Genomic DNA, 25725 nt, shown 5'->3' with positions numbered 1-25725 from the left:
TTTAAGTGAGGTTTTTCAAAGATTGATTAACAGGAAGATGTTTTAGTTTCTAAACTCCTACTTTGTATGGTTGTTCTTTTGCTTGATAAAAAATGTTTTTGGTTTATCCTGAGCCAATCCATATTGAACCTTTCTTCCTTGATGGATTTCTATTTTTCCTGGATTACCTCTGGTTTGGACAGTCTTTGCTTAAATTAACTTTCCTGAACAATCAACAATCCTCTAGTGTGTTAGTTACTTTCTTCATTGCTGGATTTTCATTTTCCTGTTCTTATCAGTAGAGCAACATATCCTGGAAAATAACTACCATTAGTATAAATAAAATGTTAACTGCTTGTCTTTATGGGGTTGTAAATCTTAAAGTAGTTGGCAAAAATAACAAAAGAGCAAAGAATGTTCAGTTAATTCATTCTCAAGACAACTTTCGTAGGGATCATTATCTTTATCTGTACGAAATGTGTTCTAAATTAAATATCCTAAGTAACAAAGTTTAAACATGAGTTAAATAAAAGTAATTGCATTTTCCTTTTAGTTAATTCTGATGATTTCATTGGGGTACCTACCAAGCTACAGATTTTCTGAAATAAATTTTATTTTAAAAACATTATCTTAAAAAAATAAATACTTATAAGCAGTTTCATAGACTACAAAATTTAAGGAATTTAAAATTAACTTTTGGTAGATTTCCATTCTATCTAATTCCTGAATATATAGCCAATGTTTAAAATGCAATGTTGCCAGCCCTTGAATTTCTATTAAGATAAGACATTTAAAAAAAAATTTAGTTTAATTTTTTTTACACTGGCTAAAGGACTTGCAAAATTTGCTTGCCAGAAAGCATTAAATATCACACGAGGTTGGGCTCAAGAAAAATAGAATTAAGACATGAGAATATAAGATGAAATATAAGAAAAACGATTAAGGAGGTGGAATCATTTAAATACTTAGGAACTATGATTACTAATAAAGGCAAGATCAGTGAAGTACAATGGCTAGGGCAATTTGGAAATCAAATCTCCAGAAATTCATAAAAATCAGGCTACATGTCTGTTTAGCGAGATCGATGTTACTGTATGGACAAAAGTCATGCTATGACAATAAAAATATCCATCAAGTTTGGTAGATTGGAGAACAAAGCCCTCAGAAGAATATTGGGAGTTAAATGGCAGGACAGGATTAGAAAGATATTACTCTAGTGCCATATATGTGGATAAGAATAATGGTGAAAAGTAGATGGAGATCGTTTACGCATGCTCTTAGCACTACAAGAGATTAGTTCACCAAACTTTCAACTGGGCTCCACAAAGCACTAAGAGGAGTTGGCAGACCCAAGCCCACATAGCTGAGTAAAATATGAAGTGGGAGGAGATGAAGGGAGTGATTTAAAAGCTCTAGAGAGAAGACTGGCTGAATCTAACAGAGGCCCTTTGGGTTAATATACATAGGTTATGATTATTAAATTTTAACATTTCCGTAAAGACCCTACATATGTAGTTTTCTGGTTTTAATAAAAATATCACTTCTTACGCCGTAGTAAACCTAATTCAGTCCAATGCTTCAAATTTAGTAAGTTCTCTGGTTGGTGGTTCTATGTTATGTTCTCTATATATTAATATGCAGCATACATCATTAAGGAGGATATTCCCGTCCTCGTTTATAAATCTTTCTATATTAAGAGTACTTGCTTTTAGTGGCAGCAGGGATTCTTCATTTCATATTCTCACTATTGCATTTTTTATTAACTAAAATTAAATCTATGACATTTGTAGTTTTAATAGGGAACAATGCTTCAAAATAATGAGATTTTAAAATATCGTGTTCTGGTCTGATTATGAATAGCAAAATTTTTTTGTGGGAGTCAAATGAATTAGCTAAACTATAAAGTTCAGTAAATACCCAATAAAATTTTTCAATGCTAAACACAAACTCTTAAACTACAATACACCCCCTCCTGAAATAGGTACTTTAACCTAGCATAACAAAGCCTTAAATAGAATTAAAAATTGTGTATAACCTAGTTGGTTGTACTAAAAAAAATTACTCTAGTTTTATGGGACAAGCTAACGACAAATGGGTTCTAGTTTATTGGTGAATACCACCAATGCATAATTGAATGGATAACAAAATTAATGCTATCATTTACTTTACTTTCTATCAAAAGTTATTTTTGGGGGATTATATTAAACTTATAACATATAGAACTGTGCGCTTCAAAATGTCATCACAGTTTAGATTTCTATCAAAATTATTGCAGTTGACGACCTGCATATTTCAAGACCTTATCAGTAATTGATATCACTGCTTTACTTGGCAGTAAAAACAATCTCACTAGTTTTTGTAAATTCAGAAAATTTGCAAAAAATTACATTTATTAGCAACATTCAAAACTTAAGCTCATGTAAGCTATGATGGTACTTTAAACTGCTTTAGTTAACAGGTTTCACAGGGACGTCAAAATATCTAAGTTTAAAAGTTAAGAAATTTCACGTCAAAATATCTAAGTTTAAAAGTTAAGAAATTTTTTAATTTGCCCATTTCTAACAAACAACTACTTTTATAATTAAAAGATAGCATATTTACAAGACACTAAACAGCTATTCCAACCAACAATAGTAGAACTTAGATATTCAAGAAAAAGCTTTAATATACCCGGTATTTAGTTTGAGATCAAAATAAGGTTAAAATGTTCTTACTTGAGTATTCACTTGCGTTCAAACTTTTGAAATAAGCCTGTAACATTTGAAAAGTCTTATGTAATATTTTCGTCAAAGTTGAAAATGACGCCAGGATGTAGCTTGGGTACAATGGCCACAAATGCCAGACATGCCAATCTGAAAATCAAGTAACTGTTAATAATAGAGCCAGTCAGTCAATATTTTGGCTCTTTCCATGTAACACTCAAAATGTACAATGGAAACAAATTCAAGTATAACCTAACAAGTTAAACCTTTTATTGCATATATTCTGTTCCCTTAGGTATTCGTCACTTTAATCAAACCACCTGTCGCACCACCTTCAGGTACTAACTGCATAGGCACTAGTCTTAATATTACAGATGTATAACAATTATGTATCCAAAGCTATATAGTAAACATTAAATTACAAACTAAATTATCTGTTAGTGATTTTAAGAGCATTTATCCAGTAATTATGCACTCCAAATACTTATTACTCTGGAAGCTTACAAATTTAGGCAGTCATATTTTAGTTTAAATTTAATTATTTTTTATCATGATTCCATATACTGTAAATTATTTATAGTACGATGATTAAATCCATGTCCTGATTACAGCCACATGTTATTTGTAAAACACTTACTGAAAAAACTGAAGACAGATTTTGATTGTATTTTTCCCGATTATACAAACCTTGGGCTCTTGTGGGTATACCATATATTTCCACGTAAATGACAATTTTAGGATAGTTTTGGATGTCCAAAATCATGATTCGCCCACTATAGATACCTTTGGAATTAGGAAAATATTTTTCTCAACCCCTGTTGTGTTTAATTTACTGTAATTCCATATTATTCATTAATTTTATTTTAAATTCCATATTCATTTTCTGGGTCGACCTGTGACGGCCAGTGAAAAGGGTCCTTCTTTTCACTTTTCTGATATAAATCTTCCAAATATACCAGAGAAAGATGAAAGCATGGAATGCAGAGGTTACTACCCTCGCGCGAGCACCTTGTGGGTGTCGGGTATACATCAGGGGCCTGTGAAAACCACTATTCACAGGCTGTCTTCCATTTAGATAATTCCTTCATCAAAGGAAAGGGCCGTAACAGAGGCCCTAGAAACCACACTTGGACCACGCCACCGACACCTAACACGAGCGCCCTCTAGGACATCCTTCTGTTTTGGACTTGCTCGCTTAGTCATTTTTCTTTGTGCTCTTGGTGTTTTGTCCAGTTTTTGGCTTAATTCATCATGACTGACGCTGCTACTTCACCTTTACCAATGTTAAGTAAGTACTATAGTTTGTTTTGACAGCTTTTTTCAGTACCGGGTATTTGTTCTCTTTCCAGTAATGTGGATTTTAATTTTGGATCGGCTTGGCCTTTCCCAGCGGCGGCAGCCATTATGGCGTTGTTCGCTTCGCTGGTATTTCAAGTTAATATTGCGCATCTGGTACTCTGTCATCTAGGTTGTATCACTTACGATTTGTGACCATTATTTTTATCATTTTATTATTGTTTTACTATGGTATTTTTTGCTAGCAAGTCCAATTTGGACGAACGAAGAATAACGTTCTTGGCTTTATTATAGTTTAAGTACCCGCCTCGGGAAGGCGATCGTTTTTAAACTATCTTTTTATTTATTTGTTACGCTGTCGTTATTCTTCGTTCATGGTTATTACAATTTTTATTATTATTCTTATATAATATTATTGTGTGCTTTTGGCTTTTTATAGTGTAACCATGAGAGCGTGAGCATGGAGTTCTCATTTTCTGTTACTACAGTTACGAGTTGCCCTTTCTCTCGTTTTCTTTCTTAAGCTCGAGTAAGAGGGGTGGATTTCCCGTTTTCCGTTTTATACGATCATGAGTTATCCCTCCCCCCTCTCTTTCTACGGGTTTATGATATTTACGTTTGATGATATTTACGTTTTATTTATGTGGTTACTGTTAATATAGCTAGCATTTTTAATAGGTCCCGTTCGTGTATGAGTCGTTATTTTGGGCCCGCTTTATACAGCCACCTATAGTTCCGTCCTCTCCCCGCTCCGCCTTGGGAGTAGGTTCGGAACGTTCATCCTCTCCGCCTTGAGTTCTACTCCGCTATAAGAGATACTCATTGAGTTGGAAACTAGTCAGATATTTGGAGTGCAACGGTGAGCCCCTGCACTCGGACTCCGGCCTTATGCACACGAACCTTTTTTCATGATTAATCACAATTTCATTTCCATGATTAATCACAATTTCTTTATTAAGGACCTTTTTTCACCGGATCTCCGGCTTCACCGGAGATCACACAGACGATCAACATTGAGGTTAACATTATCTTACCGCTGATGTTTATAGTTACATGTTACGTGGTTACAGACCTGTCACTGCATCCTCGGCTCGTCCGCGAATCCGCAGTGTACATTAGTTTATTCTGATTTTGCTGTAATATATTAACTTGTAGCTCTAGCTATCAATTATAGAACCATGTTATGCACACATAATTAAATGGCCTCTCGTGGCATGGTTGGTTTCGACCTGGCCTTTAATTAGAAAGGGCTAGCGTTCGATCCCAAGTATGAAGTAGAAATTTATTTCTATTTGAACACGATGTTGTGTTGATATTTATCCATATATATACATGTATATAATTGAATATATGCATAAATATATACATATATATTATACTGTATACATGTACAAATATATACATATACATATATATTATTGTTTTCTAGATACTTTTGGTTGATCCCAGCCTGTGAAGAGGATCACTGACCAGAGTCTCAAGGAACATCCAGACTTGTGTCCTTTCTTTTACAGAAGGTCCGCTGCGCTGCCAAGAGCTGCCCCGCTGCCTTTAATGATCCCCTGGGCAAAGACCTATGCCGTTCTTACATGCATTGCGCCATACCCTTCTCTCGGGAACCGGGACAAGCCCCCTACATGGTATGGTTCCCGGAGTCATGCATGCTTTGCTACGAGCTGTCCTCCCTACTCCTGAACGATGATGTAAGTTGGTTCTAATTTGTTCCTTTTGGTATCCTTTGGCGATTATTTAATTTGTTCTTTATATATGTATACATCGCTTATTGCGGAGAACGTTCTTCTCCTTCTCCTTCATCACTAATCCCCTCACCTCTTTCAGGCTGATGATTAATCTCTCCGGGCTGCAAGAGCTGCTCTCCGCACTTGGGTGTCAAGCTTTGGAAGGAATGCTCCGTCTGGCGCACCCTATCTCCTCGATGGGGACATAGCCTCTCGCCTGTTCCCGGGCTCTACTACTGCGGCAGTTCCACCGGAGTCAGCGGCCCCGTTAATTGAGGCGGTTAGAGCAACCATCCCAATGGAAGAGGAAGCTTTATTGGCTGGGGACGGGTCCTCTAGAGTTGGACGTCGAACCCATGAACGAGCAGGTAGGTGGTGATGAGTTTTAAGCCTTCAGCTTTGCCATTATCAGCGTCACCGGTCCCTGGACCCTCAAAGGATCCTGATGTTCATATTACTTTGCATAAAACCGTGACTGCTAAAAAGACGAAGTCCGCTAAGTCCAGGGCTTCGTCAGCGGGTCGTACTCAGGATCCCTCCTTCCCCGCCGACCTGATCAGGGATATAGTTAAAGAGCAGATACAACAGCAGATACAACACATTCTAGGGCAAGCCAAGGAGCTATGACGGAGCTCAAAGATATGGTGGCGAATCTGATCCGTTCAGGAACTCAGATGCCTCCCCCTTCAGCCCCAGACGCATCGAAGTTAACCCCCTTCGATAAAAGCAACCCATGGAGGTTTGCCTTACATGCTCCATATATAGATGGTACCATAACTCTAGATAGCATAGGCGCCCGCCCTCTAGAGGACCTAGAATTTACCCTCCGGGACTAGAATTCCCATTCAACGGATTCGTCCATTTGAAAGAGCATGCCTTGGTTAGGTTAGACAAGGTACCGAAGGTAACGGTAATATTTCCTAAAGAGCAGGCCCAAGCTGTCTGGCCCAGGACGTTGTCGGACTGGGGGTGCACTAATTCCAAGCTCACCCCACACAAAGGGGCCTACACCATATTTGCAACTGCTCCATTATTACCTTACCTATTACGGATAAATTGACAGGTCTTACTATTCAAGCTGTCAAAGAAGGTTCTGCCATGCCGGCTCTTAAAGAGACGGACCCCACCTCGCGGAGTCTCTAGCCTCGCTTTATACCACCGAGACCTTGTTTCGGATATTCATGAAGAACCTGTCTCTGTCCTACCAAATCGACCTACACGATTTCTGGTCTGCTCGGATTAGTTGCAGGAAATACGTTCTGTCTGAGGCCTTTATCAGACATGAACCGAACAGGCCGATAGCTTCCTCCTGCTGTTGTAAAACCCTCTTCCCTCAGCAGGAGGTGAACAAGGTTCTACAAGACGATGCGAGAGCAAACCAAAATTTGCAGGCGAGGTGGGGCCTCACTGCCCAAAAGAAGGTCGAAGCCCAAAAGCAAGCTTTCTTCAGGAAGAAGCAGAGATTTACCCCTTACAAGACGAACCGGGGTCACTACCATCAATCGTCAGTTACCCACTCGTCATCACAGTCTCCCTCGGCTTCGACGTCTCTGCATCCGAATCCCCCTCAACAGGTGGTCTACCTCACTGCTCCCCCAGGTACACAACCCAACCCCGTTTGGATGCCCTCGCCTGCATACAACCCTAGCTACGAACCCTCAGGTTCCTTTCGTGGACACCAGAGAGGAAGCTACAGGGGTAGAGGACAGTTCCGGCAACGAGACGGACCTAGGACAAGGGGTGCTCGGGGAGGGAAAGGACCTAGATTCACTCCCTCACAATTAGGTGGTCCCGGTAGGGGGAAGACTTTACCACTTTCGAGACCATTGGGCCTTCAGTCCGTGGGCTCATAGCATAATCTCTAAAGGTTTGGGGTGGAAATGGCCACAAGGTTCTCCTCCTCCACCAGTGACCTCCTTCCAGAAACCCACTCCCATCCTTAAAGAGTACACCACAGAGTTACTCAAGAAGAAAGCAATCAAACGGGTTCGATCACTGAAGTAACCAAGGCCGCCTGTTCACAGTTCCGAAGAAAGGCTAGTCGGCATTGAGAGTGGACCTGGACTTGTCAAAGCTAAACTCTTACATTCTCTGCGACAAGTTCTGGATGTTGACTATCTCTCAGGTATGGACCTTACTTCCCCGTGGGGCCGTCACCACCTCTATCGACCTTACCGACGCCTATTATCATGTATCAATAGCTCAAAAATTCTCTCCTTATCTAGGTTTACGCCTAGGCAGGAAAGCCTTTGCGTTCAAAGTCATGCCCTTCGGCCTCAACATTGCTCCCAGGATATTCACGAAACTGGGAGAGACAGTGTTAGAACAACTCAGGAACCAAGGGATACAGATCATTGCTTATCTGGACGATTGGCTCATTTGGGCCCGGTCGGCCTTGGAAGGCAACAGAGCTACAAAGAAAGTACTTCGATTTCTCGCCAACCTGGGATTTCGGGTCAATCTCCAAAAGTCCTGCCTGCAACCATCAGGCCACTTCGAATGGTTAGGCATTCAGTGGGACCTTTCGAAGCACAAGCTGTGCTTCCAAGATCAAGAATTTTCTCAAACACAAGCAGATGTCCAGAAGAGCCTTAGAAAGAATCCTCGGCCTTCTCCAATTCGCTTCAGTAACAGATCTCCTATTAAAAGCCAAACTCAAAGACATCAATCGAGTTTGGAGAAAGAGAGCTACAGTACCTTTAAGAGACAAGGTCTCGAAGATCCCGTCTTGAAAATGAGAGTACGCCCATGGTCCAAAACGAAGAACCTCTCCAAATCGGTTCCTCTACAATTCCCACCTCCACAGGTGACAATTCATACAGACGCGTCTGAGTGGATGGGGGCGTTACTCCGAACATCAGATGTTTCAGGGCTCTTGGTCACCCGCCATGAAACGGTTCCATATCAATGTTCTCGAAGCCATGGCAGTGTTCTTGACCCTGAAGAGACACTCTCCTCCAAGGTCGACCCACATCAGAGTAGTGTCAGACAGCACAGCCGTAGTACACTGCGTCAACAGACGCGGATCCAAGTCACCCAACCTGAATCAGATCCTGGTCACTATCTTCGCCTTGGCAACAGAAAAGAACTGGTTCCTGTCAGCAACTCACCTAGCTGGAGTCCAGAATGTGATAGCGGACTCGCTATCCAGAACGAAACCACTGGAATCAGAATGGTCTCTAGGCAATTTCATTCCGGTGGCTACTCAGGCTGGTTCCGGGCCTCCAGGTAGATCTATTCGCAACTCAGATGAATCACAAACTTCCTTGTTATGTGACCCCAAACCTGGACCCTCAGGCTTATGCCATGGATGCATTAACCCTGGATTGGAACCATTGGAAGAAGATTTACCTATTTCCCCCAGTGAATCTTCTAATGAAAGTTTTACACAAACTACGCTCCTTCCGGGGGGCAGTGGCTTTAGTAGCACCTCACTGGCCAAAGAGCAGTTGGTTTCCTCTCCTCCTCGAGTTGAAACTCCGTCCCTTCCGGATCCCATTCCCCAAACTGACCCAAGTAATCCAAACTCAGACTGTGTCAGATTCCTCAAGGATAGCCAAAACCCTAACTTTGTGGACTACATGAAGTTTGCAGCTCGTAGAGACGCAAACATTGACCCGGAAAACGTTCTCTTCATCGAATCAGACAAAAGGGACTAGACAATTCGTCAATATGATTCGGCCGTTAAGAAACTAGCAGATTTCCTAAGAATTCATACCATACTCGTATGTCTCCGAATTTAGCCATCTCTTTCTTTAGGTTCCTATTTGACAAAGACCTAGCAGCTAGCACTTTAACCACCATCAAGTCAGCTTTGAAGAAGATCTTCCTTGTTGGGATTAACATTAACCTAGCCGATTCCTATTTCTCATCTATTCCAAAAGCGTGTGCTAGGCTTCGACCTTCGGTTCGGCCAAAAAAGGTCTCTTGGTCTCTGAACGATGTCCTCAAACTTGTGTCGGACACGGACAATGAATCCTGCTCTTATATCACTCTTCTTAGGAAGACTTTATTTCTAACGGCTTTGGCCTCAGGTGCTAGAATATCAGAACTAGCAGCTCTCTCACGAAACCCGGAAAACATAGATTTCCTCCCTTCAAACGAAGTACTCCTTTCTCCAGAGAGAGCTTTGCTAGCTAAAAATGAGGATCCACAAAATAGGTGCTCCCCTTGTTAGATTATCCCTCTTCCCCAGGATCTTTTCTCTGTGTCCAGTCACTACTCTAGGGGCCTTTTTAGCTAGAACTGCCACCCGCTCGTCTGGCCCCTTGTTTATCAGGGAACAAGGAGGTATTATTTCCATTCAAGGTATCAGACAACAAACCCTCTACTTCATTAAACATACTAATCCAGAATAATTTCCCCATGCTCATGATATACGGACAGTAGCTACCTCCATCAATTACTTCCAGAACAGGGACTTTGATGACCTTAAAAAATATACGGGTTGGAAATCTATGGTTTTCAAACGCCACTATCTAAAGAACTTACAGGCCCTTAAATACCCGACGGTTGCAGCGGGGAGTCTTATCTCTCCCCATTAATCTACTCCTCTTCCTTTCTTCCATATCTTCTCTTCTCCCTCCTACCTGCCACTCACACCACGTCGCCACTCTCCTGGGTAGTTCGTTAGCCCTATGATATTTACCATGTTTAATTCCTATGGTTTAACTGTTATTGTATTTACCATTCCTTTAATGTTTAGATATGCTTAGACATGTAAGGTTTGATGCCTTTTGCGTTTGGACACTCGGTTGATTCCTTGTCTTCATATTTCTGGGTCGAACCTGTGACGGCCGGCGAAAAAGTCCTTCTTTGTACTTTTTCTGATATAAATCTTCCAAATATACCAGAGAAAATTAAAAGCATGGAATGCAGAGGTTACAACCCTCGCGCGAGCACCTTGTTGGTGTCGTATATCTAACAAGGGCGTTTGTAAAACACTATTCACAGGCTGTCTTCCATTTAGATAATCCCTTCATCAAAGGGGGAGGGCCGTGACAGGCCCTAGAGAATACAGTTGGGTTACCCTACCGACACCCACCACTCGCGCTCACTAGGTACATCCTTCTGTGTTGGACTAGCCAGCAAAGTTGATAAGTGTTTTGCCCAGTGTTTTTCGAAGTGATTGTCGTTAATTCAACATGACTGACGTTGATACTTCACCCTTACCAATGTTAAGTACCATAGTTTGTTTTGGCAGCTTTTGACAGTACCGGGCATTTGTTCTGTTTCCAATATGGTGGTTTTTAGTTTTGGAAGCGATTGTCTTGCCGAGGTATCGGCAGCCATTTTGGGTTATGTTCGCTTCGGTAAATATTCTAGTTAATTTTGCCCATCTGGTACTCTGTCATCTTGGTTATATCACTTACGTTTTATGGCCTTTTAGTGTTATCATTAATTTTTACTATGGTATTTATTTGCTTGCAAGTCCAATTTGGACCTACGAAGAATAGCGATTTAAAGAATAGCGAATTAAAGTTTAGCGATTTAGTCTGTTAGTTTGTTCTCGCCTCAGAGGCTTCGATTTAGACTATATCCTTGTTTTTTTGTTACGTTATTCTTCGTTCTTGGTTATTACTAAGAAAAGCAATCAATTTTATTAATGTTCTTGTTTTATTGTGTGATGTTAGTTTTTTATTATGTAACCTTGAGAGCGAAAACAGAGACTGCTCGTTCCCTGTTCTACAGATATGAGTTATTCCTTCTCTCGTTTTCTTTGTTAGCTCGAGTAAGAGAGGTGAATTTCCCGTTCTCCGTTTTTATACGATCACGAGTTATTCAAGCCTCCTCTTAGTATCAGAGTTGATGATAGTACGTTTAATATTATAAACGTTTTTATTGATGTGGTTACTGTTAATATAGCTAACACTATTAATAGGTACGTTAGTGTATGAGTCATTAATTGGGGTCGTTTTATACCGACACCCTTAGCTCCGAAGTTATGCTTAGCTCCGCCTTGAGTTATGCTCCGTTATATGGATACTCATTGGGTGAGAACTAGTTAACGTTCAGGAGCAGATTTTGGAGTGCAACGGTGTAATCCGGCACTCGGACTCCGGCTGAAGCCTTTTACACACGAACCTTTGTCATGTTTGATCATAATTACACCGTTACGGCCGGCTTCACGGGAGATAACACAATCATTCATTGAGGTTAATGTTATCGTACCGGGAACGGTCACGATATCACGGTGACGGGCCTTTGCTACCGGATCTCCGGTACAAACAGAGATCAAGCAGACGGCCAGAACCGGAGTTAACAATGTGATACCGATGAAGACTAAACAGTTTCATTATTACGATCCCTTTTTCATCGAATCTCCGGCTTCACTGGAGATAACACAAACATTCAGTATTAGAGAATGTTATCGTACCGCTGAGGATCACGTTTTCACGATGACGGACCTTTGTCACTAGTTCTCCGTTACAAACAGAGATCAATCAGACGATCAGAATCAGGGTATGAACCCCTTTTTCATAAATAATCACAATATCGTTATTACGATCCTTTTCATCGAATCTCCGGCTTAACCGGATATCGTACAGGCGATCAGCATTGAGGTTAATATTAGTTTTCCTCTGGTGTTCACGTTGTCACTATGACGGACCTTTGTACCGGGGATTGTTACCGGAGCTCCGTTACAGACAGAGCTCACTCAGACCACGGGTGGCCAATCTCTTGTTTTGCTGTAAAGGAAAGGATTTAACATGAATACAAAGTAAACTGTACTTACTTTAATGACACTTTGAATTTGCGTTGGTAATATTCATTAGTTATTCTTGAAAGTCCAAATAAAAATATATGAACATAACTATGCCTATATTTATGCATATATTTAATTCTAACTATGTATAAATATGGATAAATATCCATACAACATCGTGTTCAAATAGAAATAAATTGATTATGCCTATATTTATGCATTTTCAATTCTAACTATGCCTAAATATGAATAAATATCCATACAACATAGTGTTCAAATAGAAATAAATTGATTGTGCCTATATTTGTGCATATTCAATTCTAACTATACCTAAATATGAATAAATATTCATACAACATCGTGTTCAAATAGAAATAAATTGATTATGCCTATATTTATACATATTCAATTCTAACTATGCCTAAATATGAATAAATATCCATACAACATAGTGTTCAAATAGAAATAAGTTTCCACTCAGTACTGGGAACCAAACGTTGGCCCCTTCTAATGAAGGGCCTGGTCGAGACTAACCATGCCATGAGAGGCTATCTACTGTTCCTTGAAACTCTGGTCAGTGAACAGATGAATCAATAGAATACTAATAGCCAGTAAATAATGTTAGACCCGGTTCTGAACGTCTGAGTCAGGGGTGGCCAACCTGTGGCGGATGCGCCAACAGTGTCACATTTCATGAATACAAGTGTCGAACTATACCCCAAAAGATAGTACATTAAATGATTTTTCTTTAAAAATGATTTTTATGAGTTGTACAGTTGATCCCAGCCTGTGAATAGGATCACTAACCAAAGTTCAAGGAACATCCAGACTTATGTCCCCTTTCTTTTACAGAAGGTTCGCCTACATGGTTCCCGTCAGGATGATGATGAATCTCTCTGGCCTGCAAGAGAGGCTCTCCGCCCTTGGTTATCAAGGTTGGGAAGAAATGCTCCATCTAGAGGTCCCTATCTCCTCAGAGTGTCCTCTCTAAGGTTGGACGACGACCCCATGGACGGGCAGGTAGGTGGGGATGAATTTTGAGCCTTCAGCTTTGCAATTACCTACGTCACCGACCTAGGACCCTTAATGGATCCTGATGTTCATGTTACCCTGCATAAACCGTGACTGCTAAAAGCAACACATTCTAGGGAAAACCAAGGGGCTATGACGGAGCTCAAAAGTATGGTAGTGAGTCAGATCCGTTCAGGAACTCAGAAGTTTCCCCCTACAGCCCCAGGCATATCGAAGTAACCTCCTTCGATAAAAACAACGCATAGAGATTTGCCTTACATGTTCCATATATAGATGGTACCATAAATCTGGATGGCATAGACATCCTCCCTCTGGGGGACCTAGAATTTACTCCCAGGTACTAGAATTCCCGTTCAACGGATTCATTCGATTGAAAGAGATTGCCTTGGTTAGGTTAGACAAGGTACCGAAGGTAACAGTATTATTTCCTAAAGGGCAGGCCCGATCTGTCTGGACCAGGATGTTGTCAGTCTGGGGGTTACGATAATTCCAAGATCTGCCCTTCCAATTCGACCTACACGTTTGATGGTCTGATCGGGTTAGTTGTGGGAAATACGTTCTGTCTGAGGCCTCTATCAGACAGGAATCGATAGTCGGTTACCCACTCGTCATCACAGCCTCCCTCCGATTCGACGTCTATGCATCCAAATCCCCCTCATCAGGTGGTCTACCTCACTGATTCCCCAGGTACACAGCCCAACCCCGTTGGGATGTTTTACCTGCATACAGCCCCAGATCCGAACCCTCAGGCTCCTCTCGTGGACACCAGAGAGGAAGCTACAGGAGTAGAAGACAGTCTCGCCATCGAGACGGACCTAGAAAAAAGGGGGCTCGGAGAAGGAAAGTACCTAGATTCACCCCCTCACAACGCGGTGGTCCCGGTAGGGGGTAGACTTTACCACTTTCGAGACCATTGGACCTTCGGTCTGTGGGCTCATAGCATAATCTCTAAAGGTTTGAGGTGAAAATGGTCACAAGGTCCTCCTCCTCCACCAGTGACCTTCTCCCAGAAATCCACTCCCATCCTGGAAGAGTACACCACAGGGTTACTCAAGAAGAAGCAATCAAACGGGATCGATCACTGAAGTTCCAAAGCCACCTGTTCACAATTCCGAAGAAAGGCTTGGCGGCATTGAGAGTGGACCTGGACTTGTCAAGCTAAACTCTTACATTCTCTGCGACAAGTTCCGGATGTTGACTATCTCTCAGGTACGGACCTTACTTCCCCGTAGGACCGTCACCACCTCTGTCGATCTTAACGACGACTATTATCTTGCGCCTTTAGCTCGAAACTTCTCTTCTTATCTGGGTTTCCGCCTAAGCAGGAAAGCCTTTGTGTTCAAGACATGCCCTCTGGCCTCAACATTGATCCCAGGATATTCACAAAACTAGGAGAGAGAGTGTTAGAACAACTCAGGAACCAAGAGATACAGATCATTGCTTATCTGGCCGGTTGGCTCATTTGGGCCCGGCCGGTCATAGAAGGCAACAGAGCTACGAAGGAATTATTCCAATTTCTCGACAACCTGTGATTTCGGGTCAATCTCCAAAAAATCTCGCCTGCAACCATCAGTCCACTTAGAATGGTTAGCCATTCAGTGGGACCTTCCGAAGCACACGTTGTCTCTCCCTTCCAAAAGGTAAGAGGAATAGTTTCCAAGATCAAAAAATTTTCTCAAACACAAACAGGTGTCCGAAGAGCCTTAGAAAGTATCCTCGGACTTTTCCAATTCACTTCAGTAACAGATCTAATAAAAGCCAAACTCAAAGACATCAATCGAGTTTGGAGAAAGAGAGCTACAGTACCTATAAGAGACATGGTCTCGAAGATCCCCTCTGTCTTGAAAATGTGACTACACCCATGGTCCGAACCGAAGGACCTCTCCAAATCGGTTCCTCTACAATTCCCACCTCCACAAGTGACATTCCATACAGCCGCGTCTCTAAGTGGATGGGGGGGATTACTCCGAACATCAGATGTTTCAGGTTCTTGGTCACTCTCCATGAAACAGTCCCATATCATTGTTCTCAAAGCCATGGCAGTGTTCTTGACCCTGAAGAGAGACTCTCCTCCGAGGTCGACCCACATCAGAGTAGTGTCAGACAGCACAGACGCAGTACACTACGTCAACAGGGGAGGATCCAAGTCACCCAACCTGAATCAGATCCTGGTCACTATCTTCGCCTGGGCAACAGAAGAGAACTGGTTCCTGTCAGCACCTCACCTAGCGGGAGGCCAGAATGTGAGAGCGGACTCACTATCCAGGACGGATCCACTGGAGTCAGAATGGTCTCTAGACATAATTTCATTCCGGTGGATACTCAGGCTCGTTCCAGGCCTCCAGGTAGATCTATTCGCAACTCAGATGAATCACTAACTTCCTTGTTATGTGACCCCAACCCTGGACCCTCGGGCTTATGCCATGTACGCATTACCCCGGGATTGGAACCATTAGAAGATTTCCCTATCTCCCCCAGGGAATCTTCTAAAAACTTTTACACAAACTACGCTCCTTCCCGGGCGCAGTGGCTTTAGTACCACCTCACTGGCCAAGAACAGTTGGTTTCCTCTCCTCCTCGAGTTGAAACTCAGTCCCATCCGGATCCCGTTCCTCAAACTGACCCGAGTATCCAAACTCACTGTGTCAGATTACTCAAGGATAGCCAAAACTCTAACTTTGTGGACTACAGGAAGTTGGCAGCTCGTAGAGATGCGAACATTGAACCGGAAACGATCTCTTCATCGAATGGGACAAAAAGGGACTCGACAATTCGCCAATATGATTCGGCCGTTAACAACTAGTAGGTCCCCTAAGAGTGCAGACCATACTCGTATGTCCCCGCATTTAGCCATCTCTTTCTTGAGGTTCCTATTTGACAAAGGCCTAACAGTTAGCACTTTAACCACCATCAAGTCAGCTTTGAAGAAGATCTACCTTGTTGGGTTCAACATTAACCTAGCTGATTCCTATTTCTCATCAACCCCAAAAACATGTGCTAGGCTTCTACCTTCGGTTCGGCCACAAAAGGACTCTTGGTCTCTGAACGGTGTTCTCAAACTTGCGATGGACACGGACAATGAATCCTGCTCTTATATCACTCTTCTTAGGAAGACTTTATTTCTAACGGCTATAGCTTCAGGTGATGGAACATCAGAACTAGCAGCTCTCACGAAACCCGGAAAACATAGATTTCCTCCCTTCAGCCGAAGTACTCCTTTCCAGACAAAGCTTCCCTAGCTAAAAAATGAGGATCCGCAAAATAGGTGCTCCTCTCGGAAGATTATTCTTCATCCCCAGGATTTTTCTCCGTGTACAGTCACACTCTCAAGCCCCTTTTTAGCTAGAACTGCCACCCGCTCGTCTGGCTCCTTGGTTATCAGGGAACAAGGAGGTACTATTTCCATTCACGGTATCAGGCAACAAATCCTCTACTTCATTAAACATACTAATCCGGAATCATTTCCCCAGGCTCATGATATACGGACAGTAGATGCCTCCAACAATGATTTCCAGAACAGGGACTTTGGTGATTTTAAAAAATATACGGGTTGGAAATCCCCTATGGTTGTCAAACGCCAATATCTAAAGATCTTACAGGCCCTTAAATACCCAACGATGGCAGAGGGGAGCCTTATCTCTCCCCATTAATCTCCTCTTCTTCCTTTCTTCCATCTCTTCTCTTCTCCCTCCTACCCGCCACTCACACCACGTCGCCGCTCTCCTTGGTAGTTCGTTAGCCCTATGATATTTGCCATGTTTAATTCCTATGGTTTAACTGTTATTGTAGTTACCGTTCCTTTAATGTTTAGATATACTTAGACATGTAAGGTTTGATGCCTTTTGCGATTCGACACTCAGTTGGTTCCTTGTCGTCATTATTATTTAACCTTACGTTCCCTATGTCATTTGGCTGGTTGGTAATTGGACGATTACTTTATTATATCATAGTATTGTCGTACATGGTGATTGTATTCTCCTCATTATGTTATTAATTTATTGGGCTTGGAAGGCATTCTCTGGTACTTTTTCGCCGGCCGTCACAGGTTCGACCCAGAAAAGGGATTTTGACGAAGGAAAAATCTATTTCTGGGGAGAGACCTGTGACGCCCGGCGAAACCCTTCCCGATGATTTTTGTACGGACCCACCCTTTCCTTGCCAAGCCATATGTTCTTGCAGAAGGATGACCTAGTGAGCGCGAGTGGTGGGTGTCGGTAGGGTAACCCAACTGTATTCTCTAGGGCCTGTCACGGCCCTCCCCCTTTGATGAAGGGATTATCTAAATGGAAGACAGCCTGTGAATAGTGTTTTACAAACGCCCTTGTTAGATATACGACACCAACAAGGTGCTCGCGCGAGGGTTGTAACCTCTGCATTCCATGCTTTTAATTTTCTCTGGTATATTTGGAAGATTTATATCAGAAAAAGTACAAAGAAGGACTTTTTCGCCGGGCGTCACAGGTCTCTCCCCAGAAATAGATTTTTCCTTCGTCAAAATCCCTTTTATTTAGCATTACGTTCCCTATGTCATTTGGCTAGTTCGTAATTTGATGTTTACTTACAGTATTATATTATATTATTGTCTTACATGGTGTTTGTATTCTCCTCATTATGTTATTACTTTATTGGGCTTAAAAGGCATTCTCTGGTACATTTTCACCGGCCGTCACAGGTCGCCCCAGAAAAGGGATTTTGACGAAGGAAAAATCTATTTCTGGGGAGAGACCTGCGACGCTCAGTGAAACCCTTCCCGCTTATTTTGTACGGACCCACACTTTCCTTGCCAAGCCATGTGTTCTTGCAGAAGGATGTCCTAGAGGGCGCTCATGTTAGGCGTCGGTGGCGTGGTCCAAGTGTGGTTTCTAGGGCCTCTGTTGCGGCCCTTCCCTTTGATGAAGGAATTATCTAAATGGAAGACAGCCTGTGAATAGTGGTTTTCACACACCCCTGATATATACCCGACACCCACAAGGTGCTCGCGCGAGGGTAGTAACCTCTGCATTCCATGCTTTTATCTTTCTCTGGTATATTTGGAAGATTTATATCAGAAAAGTGTAAAGGAGGACCCTTTTCACCTGGCGTCACAGGTCTCTCCCCAGAAATAGATTTTTCCTTCGTGAAAATCCCTTAATAGGTTAGTATTGTAGTACGGAAAGATAAACTTAAAATCATAATACTCGTTTTAATTATAGTATTGAGTTTAATAAGAATATTTACCGGTAATCTTATCTATTTATAATACTCTGGCTGGTCTAGTTGTCCAAATCCTAGAATTTTGTGTATTTGCAATTATCAATTTTTCTACTTATAACTCAGTAGTTTAGAAGGATTGACAACATATATGCTCAGCATAATCATATAGTTATATGTTCAAGTAATGAAAATTTTAAAAATAATTCTATTACAACACTTAACTCACCAAAAACTTGGATTTTTTACATATTTGCCAAGAGATGGCAGTAGATGGTGGTTGACAATATGAAAACTTATTAATAGTTTTATTTTCATACTTAAAACAAATAGCTTACTTTATAAACTAACATTAGTATATAACAGTAACACCAATAGAGACCGTGTGGTAAAAGATTTATAATACAAAAAAGTAACATCAGGCTGGCCCTTTAAATTGCCGTTCGCCCTTTACTACAGTGCCTCCAAAATCTGTTCCTTAGGAGATTTTAAAGCCCTAAGGAAAACAAAAGGGGCAACAGGAGAAACTTTCCTGTCATAGGTGCTGTTGCCTTAGTAGGGGAACTAAGTGATTGCACCTATGGAATACCAGCCTCTTATTGTAATCTAAGTGGTGTTCATGGTGTATGGTATAGCTTACTTGACAAATTTAAAGTATGCTTAGTTCACGTTTTTCTTTAAAATTGACTTTTTCAAACAGGATTCTGTACCTGTAAAGTAGCTTCAAAGTTCACAAGCTTGCTAACAACTGCTACAGGGTCCCTCCTAACAAAATAAACTAGTTACATTGTCCATTTCAATACAAATCAGTGGATGGACTGTATTACTGTGCCGATAAAGTGGTAGTGTTTATCTATTCATGAGAGTTCCTGGCCATTTCATATCCCTAAGTTCCCTTTAAAAAAAAAATAACGTAAGCAATGTATCTTTTACCACAAGGTCCAACCTTATTTTGAAGAGATACAGCTAGTTGGTTCCACGCGTAATAGTAAAGAGCGAAAGTTTGTCTTATGTTGGAACAAACTATAATTCCTACTATTCAGTTATCAGATTTGTTGCTAACAGCATACCTGCAAATACAGTATATGCATTAGTTTAGAATCTAAAAAACGAGCTAGTAGACACAGCAATAAACAGTTTATGATCTGTATATTTCAAGACCTGACCATGCTTTGGAAACTATTTGTTCCATGCTTAAAACCATAGTATAAAAATTATTTTCAGAGGCCAGAAATTCTTTTTAATCTTAAATGTTATTTTCTAAAGGGCAAATTGGACTGCCTTCAGTAATTTATATCATATTTCTGACTTAACAGTAAAAACTAAACTGATAAAAAAAGGTTTAAGAAAAAACTTGGTTAATATATTTAGTTTACTGTGTTCAAAATTACAAGGTCAAAATGTTCTTACTTGAGTATCCACTTCTCTTCAAACTTTGAAATAGGCATGCAACATTTGATAATGTTCAATTTAATATTTCCAAGTTGAAATGCCAGGATGTAGTTCAGGGTACAATAGTCATGAATGCCAGACAATCCGAGTCAAATGACTTGATAAAGAGCCAGTTAATATGTCGATAGTTTTGTTCTTGCCATGTATCAATCCCATAAAATTACACTCTGGAAACATAAAAGTATAACAATGTAATTAGTAAATCTTATTTATTGCAATTAATCTGTTATCTTTAATAAAAATATCTGCTGCATATCTTGGGTACCAACTTGCATAGGTGGTAGTCGTCAGTACTTAATATTACATGTGTAACAATCTGTACCCATAACTATAGGATTATCTATAACTTTGAATGCACTTAATGGTTAATTTATAAGTTTTTAACCAGTAATTATGCCTATTAATACTTTCTCCACAAAATGAATTAACAAAAAACTTGTCAATTTAATATTTTAGTATCAATTTTAATATAAAATTAAGGCATAAAGGTTTAGTTGAAATAACTATTCTAAATATGACATGTTACTATTAAACTTATTAAAAATATTTAAAACTTATTTCTCCTGTTCAATTATTAGTTATGATAACAGCGTAATTATAAGTACAGTACTCTACAGGTATATACAAAAGTTAATTAAAAAAAATTAAATATTCAGGCATGGCAATATATACGAACTAATTTCTATTTGTGTATTATTTGCTAAGATTGAATTTAGCATATGCAATAGGAAATGTTGCAACAAAAGCTTAGAGGTTGGACAGCAAGATATAAGTAGTGTAGAATAAATTTGATACCCTCTCATTTTTATTAATAAACTATGAAAACTACGATATGTTCAAAACAAACTTGCGTACACAACTAATTACTATTTGCTGCATGGCCTAGTTAAAATTTCTGAATTTGGGAACATTACTGTAGTTTAGGAAAGACCTAAATTCAAGACTGCCATTTTTCTTTAAATCACTATCAAAACTTTTCTTTACTTAGCAGCTTCAGTAGATAAAAGCTCATCCAAGTGTCCTTCTAGCCACAAAAACTTTCTACCCATTGCTGGAATACAGAGGTATGAACTCATAGGTCAACCAGATACTTTTGAGAAAGTCATAACCACAAGGCAAAACAATTGTGCACGAGATCTATCAGTGATATAAGAATTCTAAGATTGCCCTAATATGGATTAGACTAATTTGAATTTGGGCTATATAGCCCAACCCTGGAGCCTGTGCGGCTATTCAGCACCCAAATGCACCTAGGGTTAAAGCCCAGCAGTTTTGCCAAGAAGGAATGGAGGTTAAGTAGAAATATATAAAGGAAGTGCAGCTCCAAAGAAAGACTAATGTACTGTTTACAGTACCAGTGCAAGGTGCAATGATATTATAATAGTTGTATTGGAAAATTTAAATATTTATTTATTGTACAGAAAAAACAAATGCGAATGTTTTACACAACCCTAATCACCTCTTTAAAATGTCTCATGTGATCTGTTTTTGTTTTCAGTAGCGAGAAATTCAGTAAGCTCAATATAACCGTTCCTGTTGTGTGTTTGTGTTCAAAGTGTGGGAAGTGTGTATTGTTGGGTAAGGTTATTTTTACCTTCACACCAGCAAAAATTAATTTGTTGATTCTGTATTACTCTTCATATATATACCAATTTTTCACAAATAGTGTTTCACTTACTCGTCCCCAGAAACAAGTGTCCATAAAGTGGAATATTTAAAGTTTTAGCAACAGTCAAAATGTTAATTTCCAAACCCTGCTGACTGTTTATGCAGATTATGACCCACATATTGCAGAGTTGGTCTTTAAGCTTCAAGTTTTCTTGTCAAGCTTTGAACTGCCTTGAATATGTTGACTTTGAACTAAAAGGCTTCGTCTTTATGCCAACTGCTGGAAAATCTGCAACTACTTTGAAAAAGGACATTTTATATCTGATTTGTGTGTGGGTGTCTTATATCCAAAATTACGTGTGGCTATGTATTTATATGAAAGTATGGACAGCTTTTTTTTCCAAAATCATTGGACATTAATTTTTTCTAGTTAGATTTGTTTAAAACTGACAAACCATTCTTATACTTATGCAGTATTTTTCCTTCCATAATGTGTCTTACAGTCCCAGCCTTTATTTATTAAATCTGTTTAATAAAAAGTTAAGAAACAAAAGTAGAAAGCCTTACCCAAGAATCAAGCAGTTTCACTTTGAAGAACTCTGTACACAGTACATGTGGAATGGAGATGGCACTCAAAATAATATTTAAGTCCTAAGGTTGTTTCTGGGTACCCTTACCAAGAATAAAATCAAGGGGTGGTGCCCGGTGCCTATTTCTTGATTTTTTCCTTTTGCCCAGATCTCTAGGCATTCCACTGGTTTAGTGCAGAGTTAGTGTGTGGTCAGCATTGTCACTAAGTAGTCTGCATGCCACGTCTGGTCACAGTCTCCAAAACCCCAAGTTACCACCATCACCTAAGGGGGGGAGACAGTTTGGATTACTGCATTTCCAAAGCATTTAATCTATTTCATGACACTATAGCAAATCAAATCATACAAGGACTAGTGTTAAGTATACTGTAATGCTAAAATCTTTCTTCAAGAATTGGTAGAGACTTTTCTAATACCAGGAGAAAAATTATAATTTAAAGATTGCATTTTCCAAACTATACAAACTAGACTCCTTTAATAGGTGTATGATTTCAGCAAACCAGGAAGTTTGCTGTTAAAACATAGCTGTCCAGTTCCTGATAAGTAACCAAAAGGTTTATGGAAATCTTTTTGATCCTGCCAGAGCTGATCAAGAGCTTCTCTAGTTGTAGTCTTTAAGGTTAAGTCCACTTCAAGCAGCATCGTTGTGGCCTCACAAAGAAAGAACTAAATTATCAAGATTGTATTTTGCTTCCCCATAATTAATTTCAGACCGCCATGAAAAGCAGACGTGGATTAACGAGCACTATCAAGCTGCCTCCTCACGTGGTGACAAGCAAACCCAATAAAGAAAATAGTGATACTCTTCTTGAAGCAAGTGGTACAGTACTCAATGATATAACCATCGGTACTGGCAAAGATTAAAATACTGACGACAGAAGATAAAGGAGCTAAAATGGAATTCTATTAATAGACAACCAAAAGGCAGAATAAACTAAAATTATAGCAAAAAAAAAAAGTAACAGTAAGAGAATACTTGGAAGTCCCATCTTTCTCTACTTCCTGTAAAACTTTAAAAGGGACTGAAAGATCCGACAATATTGACAAGCTTAGCCTTGGATAATGGATACCGGATACCTATTCGAAAGGGAGCACGAGACACCTTTGTGACCCCAAGGGAGGAAGGAAGAAACAACAGGGTTTGAGGAGTTACATGGTAAAGCAAGAGTAAAAGGTAACAGTAAGATGATCATTTTTGGGGTGTACTTTGACAAAGAATACATACAGGAACCCTACCCTATCCAGAAGAACCTAAGGTGGGACACAAGAGCCAGCGAAAACCATCAATTGGATGGTGCGAAAGCCCCATTTCTGAGGAGTTGGTGATGCTGCCATACAATTTCCAGTGACAGTAAGTTTATGGATAGACCTAAACTGTGGAGGTTAGTGTTCAAAGTAGAGGCATGGGAAAAATATGTAGCCAACAGGCAAAGTGCAGGTACTGCTCAGGAATCCATTTGTTAAGTGTCCCAAAGCCCTCAGGAAATAAGGTAGGAGATTTGAACCTCTTGCCCAACTGGAGAGGAAAGCATAATGGCAGGTTTGAGGGCTGCATTTATTTTCCAGGTGGGTCAACCACTATGAAACCATGCATTAGCTAATGGTGATCCAGGATACCCCTATAAAGGGTGAGGGACACCTTGAATGCAGCATGGAACCAGGGAACTACATCCAAGCCACCTGCCACAAATCCGCGGCTAGTACCGGAAACCAGCCAACAGTGGGGGGGAGGGGGAGTCTCCTTTCCCCCTCTCAACATAATATCAAACATGGTAAAGAACAACAGGAGAACTACAAGAGGTACACAGAAACAGGTGGAACAAATGAAGAAGGTAACCAAGTTTGTGAGCAGCACTTATGGCAATACAGGAACAGCTAACCAATGTGACATCCACAAGGACTCCTACACAACAAGATATGCTAGAGAAAAGCATAGCGATGGAAGCTGTGAGAACAAATGTCAGAAGCCCTCAATGAAGAGAGCAGGAAAATTTGATGGGATAGACAGAATGCAAGGAAACTACCTTGCCCTCTTAAAATCCTCAAGTTTTACAAGAATGCTATTAGAAAGCTAATAGAACAAAAAACATTTAGCTAAATTTCATGATGAAATCACAATGGCAATCTGTGACAGCTGGCTGACAAAATACATAGGCAGTGATCAAAGAGCAGGAACAAATCCAAGCAAGGATGAGAAAAACAAGTTGCCTAAGGTGAAACCCAAGAGCTGTAACAAACTACATCTGATAATGGGGACAGACGTGAGTGCTTAACCTGTAACATGAGTGGGCTAGCAAAAAAAAAAAAAAAAAAAAAAACACTCCAGCAATACTTGCTAAATCTAGATAGTCATTGCATGCATAGAGGAGCTCGACGGCCCACTATAAGCGATCAATTTCTCTTCTGCAAGAACCTATAGAAGAGGTAACTGGAAATTGAAGCAAGGTCTGGTGATATAAGTCATCTGTGAGAGCCAAGTAAGTACTGTACAAGGGATAAACCTAGGAGAACACAAAATCTTGCCACAAAGCATCCGGACAGTGCATTCAAGCCTAAGCTTCTTCAGAGCCGTAAAATTTTATTATATGAGCTTAAAATACACTTGACAAATTTTATGCTAGAAAAAATAAAAGTTCAGCTAAATTTCACTGAAAATTGATAGGCAACATTTATAAGTTGGTTAAACACTGATTTGAAAAAATCTAAAGATAGTCCATTAAAAGCTCTTTCAATGCCTTTTTTAATGCTTTAGAAAGTTTTGAAATCCTAAAAATGGAATGTATCAGGTTGGACATAATTAACTATGCAATTGCCAGGTATTAATGTATTATTCATACAAACAAAAATTAAAAAGTTGCCTAAAATAAAAGCTTTCAGGTGCAAACATTTTTAGTTACTAGGAATTAAAAATTGAACCATACCTGAAAATTGTCTCCAAGCAAGTCCTCAGTAAGGGATGCTACATACTAACCAACCCAAGCGCCTTAGTTCTGCACTTTAGGGCCAGTGGTGAGGCTTGTCACAGTCACAAGTAGAGGATCTTGTGTAAAAACCATCATCAAAACTATGAATGCTTCAACTTGAATTCTGGTCAAGTATACTCGACTGCTTTCTTGGATAGTATGGAGTTTACAAAGTTCTGACCTGTAATTATTTTTTAGGGAATTAGCTCAAATGTTTCCAGAAACTACAAAGAAACCTGGATACAAATTAAAGTTTTCAATGACAAGGTAAAGTTTTCCAGATTACCAGTACGAGGATAAACTATTAGTACTGTGCATCAGTCACAAAATAGCTTTAAAGCTACAGAGTATGACCTAGAAATTGGCTCCTGTTTTCCCAGTTCTCTATTTCTCCAATATTTGAACATATATAAAGTATACTCTAGGCATGGCCAATGGTTAACCACCTTGGTTGCCAGCAGTCAGTTG

At 40.2% G+C, this 25725-nt stretch overlaps 1 long non-coding RNA gene across 1 annotated transcript; it reads right to left on the bottom strand.

Moving 5' to 3' along the window:
* LOC137642748 (uncharacterized) lies at positions 1–25435 on the bottom strand. The gene is made up of 5 exons (XR_011044852.1): positions 25216–25435; positions 22272–22558; positions 20055–20263; positions 2694–2831; positions 1–292 (listed from the first exon to the last, which is right to left on the bottom strand). It is a non-coding gene; the product is annotated as an uncharacterized lncRNA (long non-coding RNA).
* Between the last annotated feature and the right edge of the window lie 290 nt (positions 25436–25725).

Source organism: Palaemon carinicauda, chromosome 6 (assembly GCF_036898095.1).
Source record: "Palaemon carinicauda isolate YSFRI2023 chromosome 6, ASM3689809v2, whole genome shotgun sequence".
In the NCBI taxonomy this organism is placed as follows: domain Eukaryota; kingdom Metazoa; phylum Arthropoda; class Malacostraca; order Decapoda; family Palaemonidae; genus Palaemon; species Palaemon carinicauda.
This window is presented reverse-complemented; position numbering and strand designations above follow the sequence as displayed.